Source organism: Nipponia nippon, unplaced genomic scaffold (assembly GCF_047370975.1).
Source record: "Nipponia nippon isolate SJK-2023a ecotype South Korea unplaced genomic scaffold, ASM4737097v1 scaffold_9, whole genome shotgun sequence".
Taxonomy (NCBI): Eukaryota; Metazoa; Chordata; class Aves; order Pelecaniformes; family Threskiornithidae; genus Nipponia; species Nipponia nippon.
In genome coordinates, this window is record NW_028262413.1 from 43,439,820 (window position 1) to 43,451,916 (window position 12,097).

Sequence of the window (12,097 nt, forward strand, 5' to 3'; positions counted from 1 at the left end):
TCCAGTGACACGGATCATAATGAACAGTAAATTGTTTTATCTCTTAAGTCTTATTTGGTCAGCCAGGAAAACATATGAGGTAATATGGCTTGGACTAAATGGACCGTATAATAGATCTCCCTCTAAAGAATAAGGACAGGGGTGACAGCGCCTCTTATGATTAATGAAAATAATAATGGTCCTGAAATTGAAATTTTTCTAATTTTTTTTCCTTCTTCTCTCTTGGCTGCCACCAAAAACTTCAGCCAGCAGATGATTTGTGCACAATAACCACCTCTGACTTCTTCCTCAACTCCTAATACAAGTTTAGGGAGTGCTGGGAAAGGAGAGTTGAAGAGGGATGGACGGTTGCCTATGTTTCTGATAGCTCGGCTCAGCAGTAGAGTAGCATATAAACACAAACTGCTTTTAACCCTGGGTTTGAAGCAGATACTCCCAGGTGCTTGTGACTTGACAAAATACAGGATTTCCAAATGGATCCAAAGGAGTTGAGGCTGGAACATCCACATCATTGAGGTGCTTTGGAAATACAAGAATAATGCCTTAAACCTTCAGACATGTCTGCCTGTTTATTTATGCAGGAGCTCCTTCCTTTATTGCTTGTGTGCAGCATTCAGAATGATTTGTCATTATTAATGAATATTTACACTTGTTCAGTGTCAGTGCTGCTTGCCGTAATAAATGTCTAAGAAGGTTAGTTCCCCGGCTGAAAGTTTGGGCAGAATCAGGTCTTTTACACACCAATTAAGTCAGTTTTTTTTCTTAGGGGTTTCACCAAAGTGCTTCCATTTGGCTCAAAAGAGCTTTCAAATAAGACTTATGAGCATTTATCTTGAACAGCATCAGATGACCTGGCAGACAACATGAGATCTTTGTCACTTATAGATAGATAATCTTTTTTTAACGACTATTAATAAGAATGGGGAGAACAAATCCAAATGGGATTGGTAAGGTGTGGGCACAAGTATCAAACACTATAACCCAGCATGACCAGAAGAGTCATTCAATGGCACTGGAGAACTTTTGTGCATGTGTGTGTGCCTGTGTCTCTTCCAGTGAAGCCATAAGTGAACAGAAATACAGCACTGAATATAAATTTAATATTCAGTCCTTTCTCCAGGAAATTCCTATAAAGTAAAAGAAAAAAAAAAAGCAAGGATCTAGAGAACCGTCCCATGGAGCATCTTCTTATATAAACATGGCAATATGATTCAGTGTACATATGGCCAGTTACAGCCAGATCTGGATTTTGCACCCCCTCACTACTTTTTATGGTGCTTATATTTTTTTCTTTCTTTCCTTTTTTTTTTTTTTAACTTGATTCCTTTTAAGACTATAACAAACAACAGTAAGTGCCTTGTCCTTTTTATTCCTCTTTTATCTTCATGCTTTATGGCTTCTTTGTTGTATCTGCTTTCGTTCTTATAGGATCAATAAAAGGTTTGTAACATTACAAAGTTTTGGAAACCAGAAATTGCACTTAAGGAGTGGGATAATAGGGATTGTTTCCTGATGCTTCTGCAGAAAAGAAACAGTTGCATCCTTTTTTTTTCCCTTTTTTTTCGTCTTCCAATATCTAATCTCAATATCTGCAGTCATGCTTTTGCGTTTTACACAGGCTGTCAGCAGGCAATCAGTTCAGACGTTCAACTCCTTTGGATTAACATCAAGCTCTGCAGTTTGGGTGTATTAGCAGCAGGGTCAATCACGGCAGCAGGAAGCAGTCTGTGCAATAAAAAAAGAAAAAGAAGAATAAAAAGGAACCCTCTGAACTTCAAGAGTCTGGAAAACCCAAACTGAGACTAAACTTCATAAATATCCCTAATCTCTAGTTTAGAAGCCAGGATTGTTTATGATTCATGGCATTTGATGACATTTAACAGCATGCAACCCATTACAGCCCTTAAGTCATTACACAACACGGCAGAAAATGTCATCAGGTGCCACAACAAGAAGGCAGGTTATTGGAGAAGCAGGGTTCAGTTCAGATTAGTTCAGACTTCTGACGGATGCTAGCCTAGTTCCAGACTGAACCCAAATTCTGCTTGTCAGGCTTATCTCTCTAACAGATCATCCTTGCTTCCCTTTATGTCGTACAACTTACTCCCTCACAGCTCAAAATTCAAATTACCAGCTTCTGGTGGAGCACTGGCACAAAATGATTATTCTTATCCATGGATTGCATTATTTATTTTTCTAAGAAGAGAGAAGGCCAATCTGGAACCTCTCTGAACATGCAGAGATTTACTTATATCTGACATTATGATTTAGTGATTTGGCACCTCAAGATATTTCTGCTGGTCCCCCTGGCAAAGCAGGTCTGAGAAGATTACAACTTCCAGCGATGAAGTCAAAGTGTTAGGCATTGGTAAGGGAACCCACAGGGTTAGTGAGCTGCAGCAATTTGTGTGAATAATGTGCTTCATAGCCATGTTTCAGGGCAGTACAATTAACCTTAATAAAGTTACCAGCATCTGGAAACAAATGGGGCATTAAACATCTGTATGAAATATTTAGCTGGAGATCTTCTCATAGTGAGTGGAGTGTGACACACCAAGTCCTAATCCTCTGCACCAGGGGAGCATTTCTTCCAAGATAAGGAAAGTTTACACAGATTCCTAGGAATAAACTACAATAGGTAGAAAAGGAAAGTGGTTTTGTGGTGCTGTATTGATTTGAAGAGCCAGGTTCAGAAAAGTTCACCTGTATTTCTTGAAGTTGAACTTGAATGACGTGATGACTACCAAGAGCAAAGTCCACACAATCCAGAAAGCTGAGAAGTTCCCGTACCTTTACATGTACCTTTATGTGTACCTTTAGTGCCCAAACCCTACGAACCTTTCAAATCAGAATAGAAATTTCAGAAGAGTGCTGTGAGGCAGTCTGAGGACCACGCTTTCCAAATGTTGCTGATGTCTTCATTTCTGATGCTAAAAACATGTGAAGCATCCACAGAAGGGCAGGAGAGTGAGTATTAAGGGTAAGTAGAGGGTGACCAAAGGAGACAATGAATCTTTGCAGCCTGAGAAAACTTTGGCTGTTAGATGTCGTTTTGTGTTTCCATTTGATTTATCTGAACTAATTTAGACTCCTTGTAACTAATTACAGCCTAGCTATCTTTTAGAAGCTTTTAAGTGGCCTAAAGTTACATACAGTAAGACACAAAGGCAACTTTTTAATCTGTTGACATTGTGTCTTGTCTGGTCAAAAACATAGCAGTCATACACAATTAGCTTATTTATCTTGGGGAAGTTTTCGGGCATAGATATTTGATTCAATGTATACATCATGCATAATAATAATATACATGTATCATGTGCATGTGAATATCCCTTCCATTTAATAGTGAGAAGAGGCGTGTATATATACACATTTATACATAACACAGCACTGCATTATTTTGTCTCTTATTGAAGAAAAAAGATATTAAAAAATCCAATGACTGATTTTGCTTCTTGAACCAAGTCAAATATTTTCTTGTCAGTATGCTCATAACTTCAGACTGCAGAGGTCATGGCCTTGACTTTCTCTTTCAGATGGTTTGTGAGTGGAATGTCCTTGAGATTAAGGTTCCCTTTGTTTTCCTTGGGAGGGGCTTTGCTTACACTGGCAAGCAGCTGAGACTTGCCAAGGTCCTCTAGACTCTGTTTATTAGATTTTTATCTTCTTATCAGAGTCTTCCTCCTTAAATCATGTCAGCATTTTACCACTCTTCAGGGATTCCTGGTGTTTTATTGTCTCTGAACTGCTTGGGGGGTGGGGGTGAAGGAAGATATCCTAGCAAAAATAATATTTATATAATGGCAGAGATGGGAAAGATTCAACTGTCTCCTTCAGATTCTCATCCTGACCAAAGTTCCCGATAAATGACCAGATTCTGTGCATTTAATTAAATCTATATTTAAACAAACTCCCATTGATTTTGTTGAGAGTTTTGTGCCTAGTGAAGGACTTTATAATTTGGTCTGGCATTCCTGCCCAACTCTGACATGAGAAAAAAACAACACCACTGTTGGTTACTGTCGTTATATTGTTTTTCTTGGCAAAGCGGAATTTCTTTTTGTTATTTTCACTTTAAAAGGTACATTGTGACTTAATATAATAATACTAATAAATATTCAATCTACTGGATTAAATTTTTACTAAAATCAGCTACATCTATCATTTAAAGGTGATACACATAAGTCTACGTATAATTAGATTTTAATGTGTGCATACAGATATATACTCTAAAAGATCAGCATCTCTATTTTATCTTAAATTAAAAATCTTAAAGACCCCTATTAATCTTAATGTGTAGCTCCTCCCAGATCTGCTTTGAAGTAAACCAATTATGGAAAAATTCCTTTTCCCAAGGTCTCAGCCAGGGAGTGAATAAATCCTTATCATACACAAAGCAAGCGTGGGTCATCTCTAGCCTGAGTGCTTTATATGGTGCAGGGGAATGTAACTGATTCGTGATAAAGACATAAGCAAATCACAGTTTGTGCCACATGTGCCTACTGATTAGCAGTAGTTGAATCTCAAAAGGCTTGAAAGCACATAAGTCTATGGTGTGAAGTTGAAGGCTCACTTTGAGTTCTAAGGTGTTGGTGAAGAAGTTAACCCTTTTGCAAAGATGACCTGAAATAGAAAATCAAAGAGAAAATTCAGCCACTGGTTCAAAATATATGAACAGGTCCCCACACAGTGTAAACCAGTATATCATCATTAAAGGTATCAGTCTGTTGGCATCAGTTAAAGATGTGCTCAGTCTGGTAATATAGCAATAGGCATATTATATGCATAGACAGACAGACCAAATTTGTACTAGTCTTTGAAATATATTCATCTTGGGATTGCTGTCACACTTTGTCAGGAGAATGAATCAGTGGGACTGTTCATACTTTTCTACGTTAGGTAACTATTCTTTTGATAATGAATCTTTAATGATAATTGCTCTTCTAAGGAGAGCATTTTCCACCCTTGTTAAAGCAATACTTTCTTGTGGAAATGTGCTTAACATTAAAGCTTCAAGACTGGTGTACTTTTCCAATTGATAAAGATCTCAGTGAAGGACAGAGACCTGAAAATTTGGGATGTCTAAAACACAGAAGATAAAAATTAATTGTGAAGAAAGATGTATGAGTGTTATTTCTGATGCTTTCTACAATATGTGAGAGTAACTTCTTTAGTCCTAATGCTAAACCTTACCTCAGCTAACCTACTATACTTCATAAAATGAGTGAGAAAATATCCTTTTAACCGTCTTTTATATGGACAGTGTAAAGCTTCAAAATAGTTCCAGTTCAGGGACAACCATATAACAGACCAGTCTATGATTTGGTAACAGATCTCATTAACCATTTAAAAACAATGTATTTACAAACTCAACCCAATTATGGCAAAGTTACATACAATTGCACAAACAAAATTCAGCATTTCTTCAGCGTTAGGTCTAGGAGAAGTCTTTGTGCCAGCAAAGCCCAGTGAAGCTATTCTTAAAACAAACCCCATTTTGCAAAGCTACTCAGTCACTCTGAGAAGTCCTAGACAGGCAAGCCCACATGTTCAGCCAACCTTGCAGGAACACACTTGTGCTTACTGTGCTGTCTGGAGGAGTCACAAATGCCTGCCAGTGCTACATGAAGGAGAAATCCACATTTTTAAGGAAGTAAATATCAACTGAAAACCAATGAACACTAGTGGGATGAGGTTTTGTCATTCCTGGAACAGAAGTAACAGGTGGAAAGTTCTGAGTCATGCAAGGCCATGGAACTGGTGTTGCTTCTAACTACCTGATTGCTATGGCTCCAGCCCATTGGTTCAGCTAAAAATAGCTGTGCTGCAAAAGTAAACTGTAGGTCTGCCAGGTCCAGTCCTCAGCTATAGATTTGATCCAGAATCAGCAGGACTGGGGAGTGCAACCATGCATGTGGGCAGATCTCTGTGCAAGTGTGAGTGTGAAAGACTGCATCACAAATTCAGAAACGTGATGCTACTAAACCAATCTGGCAACTGAAAAAAATGTTAGGATTGTTTTGGCTTTCATTTACGATAAAAAGCTTAAATGACAGAGAAGAATTAGCATCCACTGAGTTCCCTCCCTTGCCATTGCTTCGCAAGAAGGTGCCCTCTGTATACAACTTGAGGAACTGTAAATATTTTACCAGCAAGTAGTTTCATAATGGCTAGAACCATGTGTAGGAACTGTTGCAGCATGTGCCTGAGATGTGACTCTTTCAGTGAAAGTCTATTTACAGGATGTAGCATGTGATTTTAATTGCAAGTATGTTCTTTCTTTCTTTTAAATTCCTCATGCTTTCACATATACCATTAAAAGATTGTCATATGAGCTTTCTGTGCACTCTTTGGCATGTCTTCCAGAATAAGAGGAGAAAAAAATCCCTGTTAGTGCCAACAAAATCACATACCAAAAATGAGAAACAGATAAGAGAGCAGATTCAGCATGAAGCAGAGTGGGAGAAGGAGTCAGATAAGTAGAGATCCGAACTCCTGAGCTTTCCACACTCCACTCATTCCTTTACAGGCTTGGTTTTGTTCCCCCTCTTTTCTCTGGGATCATCTTCACAATCTGACCTCACCTCCAAATGCTGGGTGTTTGGCTCCATTACTTGGGAAAGCTCAGGAAAGGACTGAGTAAAGGATGAGGGAGTCAAGAAGGGTCTTGGTGGCTTTAATACACACATTTGAGAGAGAAAGTATCATTCTGGGGACTGTGGGCAGCTGAGCATTGCCTTTGAAAGTGCAGAGGTTTCAAGGCATTAGGCTTAATAACACTCAGTAATTCAGAGTTTCGGATTTATGTGCACCATATAAGCAAACTTAAAATGATTTTACTATTAAAAAAATTGACTGTATTTTTAATGAGCTCACTGTATATTTCAGTGGGAAACATTCACAGTCTCCTTGTTCCTGCTTCAGGCTGGCAGTATTTCACCAGCTCTCTCTTTAAAAAGAGACACTCATGCTGGAACAAATGATAAAAAAAGGCAAACAAAGAATTGCATAACTACAGTTTGGGTTTTGCCAGTAATTTATGGCAGTGCCTGCTAGTTTTGCACTTCTTTTGCCTTTGAATGTAGTTTAGTTCTTGGCCAGAATTGTTTCTGGCCTTGACGAACCTTTTAACAGAGTTCTAGTTCATTTTAGCAGGGCAAATTTATAGTCAGAAATCTCAAGGAAAAAATATATAAGGAATGTGATATTTGCCTCATAATAGATAAAAACCTCTCAAACAACCCTGACATCATAATTTCTCCATGTCAGTGTCTATCCACATTGTACATAATCTCTGTCATCACAATGTCTTATTGGCTATAAGGAACATCAAAAAGGAATCTCAGCCACAATGTCCTGCTATGGAATCAGATCCAAACTCCCCTAAAATTTGAGAGGACTTTGGTGTTGGCAACCACAAAGCTGAGGTGTTGAGCTCAGCCACAAGGTTATAATTTATACTCAGAACGACACAAATTTTCTGTTCAGGAGTGAGAAAAAATAATCTCACAGGTTGTTCTACTGAAATAAAAAAAAAAAAAATCACATTAAAAGAAGTCATCATGATTTGACCCTGTGTGATGTGCAAAAGTAATATTTGAGGGTCAGAGTCCATTCCGTAATGAGTATGATCCTGCATTTTTGCCCAGTTTGAATAGTACTTTCCTGCTTGATTTGCGTTGTACCTTTCCCACATGATAAGGCCATTTAAATTGTCAGAACTAACTGGAAAGTAAGGAACAGATCAACTTAGCTAGCATCGGCCCAGTCTGGCCTTGAAAAAACAATGAACAAATTTTTCCAATTGACAGGCTACGTTTGAAGAATTGTCACATTTCATTTTTCTCAGTCTTCCTCTGTGCTCCAAGGTGATATAGGAAGAGTCTAGAGGTTTCCAGCCTAAAACAACTCCTCCATAAGCAGTTGTATAAGAAGAAAATCTTCATAAATGTCAATAACTCCATGCACACATATTTTATGTAATTGCTTTTATTTGTGCTATTGAGAATGGCAAACGGCTTGATGGGAGACCTGACATCTTTCAGGTAAATAACAAGAGTGGGAAAACCTGCTGCAGAATAACTATATTGTACTCTGGAAGTCATACATCATGTATGTTCCACCATGCATCCCAGTAAAGTCACAGATGTCTTCTTCAATGCTGGTTAAGAGTGAGGAGTTTTCACTGCATTTGAAGCGAAGCTTCATATTCTTCCTGCAATGCCTCTCTGCTTTAAATGGCTCTTGTTTCCAAAATCATGTGTGAGCAGAAAGTTCAGAAAGTGACATTCTCTGAGTGGTAGTAAATTGTTAGTCTGTTTGCTTAAACCTACTTGCTGGGATTAGCTCTGTCCTACTTTATACGTTCTGGATTGAAGGTTAGACAAGGGTCAAGTAGGCGATTTCAACACTATCTGATACAAGCTTACCTCCTCCAGTAAGGGTAAAGCTTTTCAGTCAATCCAGTCTAATGCTTCCATCTCAAACTCCGCTTTGTTTTGTTTGTATGTGTAAGGAGGTTTGAGGGCAGGAGGGCACAATTTTAAACCCCAATTCACAATTCCATAACATCCATCATTATCTGTCTATGTGAGGCTATTGCCTTGCTTACAAAGCCCACTGTTCAAATACACCCAATTCCCCAGAAAAGGCCACGTTCAACTGGGCTATTCCATTGTTGAAACCTCTCTGACTTTTTCACCCATGTGCACACTTATGGTTACAGGAAAGACCAATACTCTTACCTTAGGCAGGGATTATCTAAAGTGCCTCCAAAATCGAGAACATAAAACCCACTGAAATGTGGTAGGAAATAGACATGCAATGTCTTAATAACCTTCTCCAATTTTTTAAAGACCAAACCTCATCCTCATATTTGTATCAGACTGATTTGATGCCAATAAGAGAAAATTGACCATGAGCACCATGATCCACCCTCTAGCTGGAAGCCTTAATGGATAGATAGGCAGACAGGTAGGCACAAACAAACACTAACCTTTCCCCCTTGCTCACTTAAGACTCAGATATAAGTCACACTACAAAGAAACTATGCAAAATGAGGAGGTCATAAAGATTCAATTATTATGGCCTTAAATTTTATTAGATCATTTCATTGGCCTGAAAATAGCAATGGGTCAAAATGTGCCTTTTAAAATATAAAAATTAACTTTTATTCAAGAGACAGAGATAAAACTTGCAGTGCTGAACTATATTTTCTTACTGAGGTTCTTCTTTAGGTATGATCAGAAAAACACAGTGAATGCAAAACTCCCTATTCCCATAGTCTACACAAAGCAAATTCTCCATGGATTTGTTCAGGTTCTCACTAGGCAACATGGAAACTAAGGCTGTGATTTGAACCCCCAATGCCAGCTGCCCACCCCAACTCCGCAGCCTCATTTGTCTTATGGCTTCATTTATATGCCATTTCCTTTTGAACAAGTTAAAACTTCCAGTTGGTGGGGGAAACACCAATTCATTGTCCTTAGATTTAGTTTCCTTTGTATTCTGGAAAGGAAAGGAAAGGAAAGGAAAGGAAAGGAAAGGAAAGGAAAGGAAAGGAAAGGAAAGGAAAGGAAAGGAAAGGAAAGGAAAGGAAAGGAAAGGAAAGGAAAGGAAAGGAAAGGAAAGGAAAGGAAAGGAAAGGAAAGGAAAGGGAAGGAAAGGAAAGGAAAGGAAAGGAAAGGAAAGGAAAGGAAAGGAAAGGAAAGGAAAGGAAAGGAAAGGAAAGGGAAGGGAAGGGAAGGGAAGGGAAGGGAAGGAAAGGGAAGGGAAGGGAAGGGAAGGGAAGGGAAGGGAAGGGAAGGGAAGGGAAGGGAAGGGAAGGGAAGGGAAGGGAAGGGAAGGGAAGGGAAGGGAAGGGAAGGGAAGGGAAGGGAAGGGAAGGGAAGGGAAGGGAAGGGAAGGGAAGGGAAGGGAAGGGAAGGGAAGGGAAGGGAAGGGAAGGCAAGGCAAGGCAAGGCAAGGCAAGGCAAGGCAAGGCAAGGCAAGGCAAGGCAAGGCAAGGCAAGGGAAGGGAAGGGAAGGGAAGGGAAGGGAAGGGAAGGGAAGGGAAGGGAAGGCAAGGCAAGGCAAGGCAAGGCAAGGCAAGGCAAGGCAAGGCAAGGCAAGGCAAGGCAAGGCAAGGCAAGGCAAGGGAAGGCAAGGCAAGGCAAGGCAAGGCAAGGCAAGGCAAGGCAAGGCAAGGCAAGGCAAGGAAAGGCAAGGCAAGGCAAGGAAAGGCAAGGGAAAAAGGGAAAAAGGGAAAAAGGGAAAAAGGGAAAAAGGGAAAGGAACACTACCTTCCCAGGCCAGGGAGATCAAAAGCACACAAGCCACCTCTTTGGAGGTCAACCTGAAAATATTGACTGGTCTTCAGTGTAGTGGGGTGGCCCCTTGACATTTATAGCAGGTAGTTGCTGAGGGATAGAATTGAATTCTGACCTTCCTAATTCAGCAACAGATGTAAGAAGTCTCCAGCACAGTGAAATTACACAGCCCATAAAAGAACTCCCCCTTCAACATTATTTATTTGGGTGAACTCTCTCTGTATCACAGAAAAAGCTACGGCATGCTTATTTTGCAAAAGGATAATTTTGTCCAGTTCCAAAGCAAGCACATTAGAAGAATTCCACATAGCCTTCATAATAAATCCACCCAAGGCCCAGCACCCGCTTGCTGTTGTGTATGGGTTTTTTTTATTTATTTAACCACCAAAAAAAATTGCACACATAATGAGACAATGTCCTTCTCCTACGAGAAGAGAGTTCAATAGTTTAATTTTTGTTAACCAAAATCCCTTGTACTAAGGTAAATTACATTGCATTTTCTATTACTAGCTCTGTTAATTGTCAAGCAATAAGAGTTTATGCACTCATCCAAAGCAGCAGAGAATTTCCCATAATGTTACAAAATAAAACCTGACAAAGCACAATAATCTTTAGTTTATTGATGTGCTACTAGGCTGTAGAAAGCATCAGATCTGTAATGTGCTTTTGGTTAGGAAATTGGGGCCTAGAAAGATATATTGGGAATGGCAGAGGAATGTCAGGTTCTAAGAATATATATATATATATCCATGTGTGTGCATAAACTAGGGTGTTTTTTCTAAGGAAAATGATGATGAAAGACTTTAGCATCTACAGTAAAGGTTCTGAGACTGAAAGAATAGTAAACAAAGAAGGTAAAAAGTGTGTGAATGCAAATAGAACTTGTTAACTAACAGTGTTTCAGGTAAATACTATTTAAAGACAATGTGAAAATGAAGTAAGGGCAAGACTTAGTACCTTGGATGGAATATTAGGTGTTTCACTGTGTTCAGGTTGACACTAGCATCTGCAGTTAGTAGATATATGTCTAATAGTCCTAAAAGAACATCTATCCACATGTACATGTGTGCACCCAAAACCTGCTTGGCTTTAACTAGACACCCTCACTTCACTGAAGGCTAGAAAAACTCTTGGGAAGGTTGCAAATATGATTTGAAAGCTATATTAAAAATAGGTGGTGATTTGGGAAGTTCAGGTTTGAGAGAAATGCCAAAAGAAAACCAAACCAACAAACCCATGGACTTTGAATTCCTTCTTTTTGTACTGTGCTGTGTACTTATGGGCATTAGGAAGAATATATAAGGCAAGAGCTAAATCAGAACCATACAGAGTCTTTTTCATGCAGACAGGGATTTACTTAGCCCATAGTTTGAACATTGACAAGCTAGAAGCCAAGTATCTGTGACTGGCAGCATACTCAGGCTTGGTTTTGTGGTATTGCAGTCCAATGGCTCCCAGTCATCTGGAGTCATCAGGGTCAGCTCACATCTGCATGCAAAAGACCATGTAGACATACCATTAGGGGAGGTTCTGCCCTTCTTTCATGCCCTCTTTCAGGATCTTTCATGGGTATGAGATTGCAAAGTGCAGGCTGCTTCTGACACTCAAAGCCTGGGTCCATCATACTGACATTTGTTTTTTCTAGTCCTGATAGAGCATATTTATGCCAAGGACAACAAAACAGGCTTTTTCCATTTTTGTAGGAAAGAATTAAAGGGTACTTGTTTTCTATAGCTGCCATGGTTTGGTGAATAACTGATTATGTATTAAGAGGAGGTTCTTAGTAATGC

The 12,097-nt window shown here is 39.3% G+C and overlaps 1 long non-coding RNA gene across 1 annotated transcript in view; it reads right to left on the reverse strand.

Moving 5' to 3' along the window:
* LOC148050302 (uncharacterized) overlaps positions 1-12,097 on the reverse strand; it is a 110,198-nt gene continuing 98,101 nt past the window's right edge. The window contains exons 2-3 of the long non-coding RNA XR_015701640.1: positions 4,574-4,623; positions 1-1,725 (exon numbers count right to left, since the gene is read on the reverse strand). This is a non-coding gene — a long non-coding RNA (uncharacterized LOC148050302). The remainder of the gene's footprint in view (positions 1,726-4,573; positions 4,624-12,097) is intronic.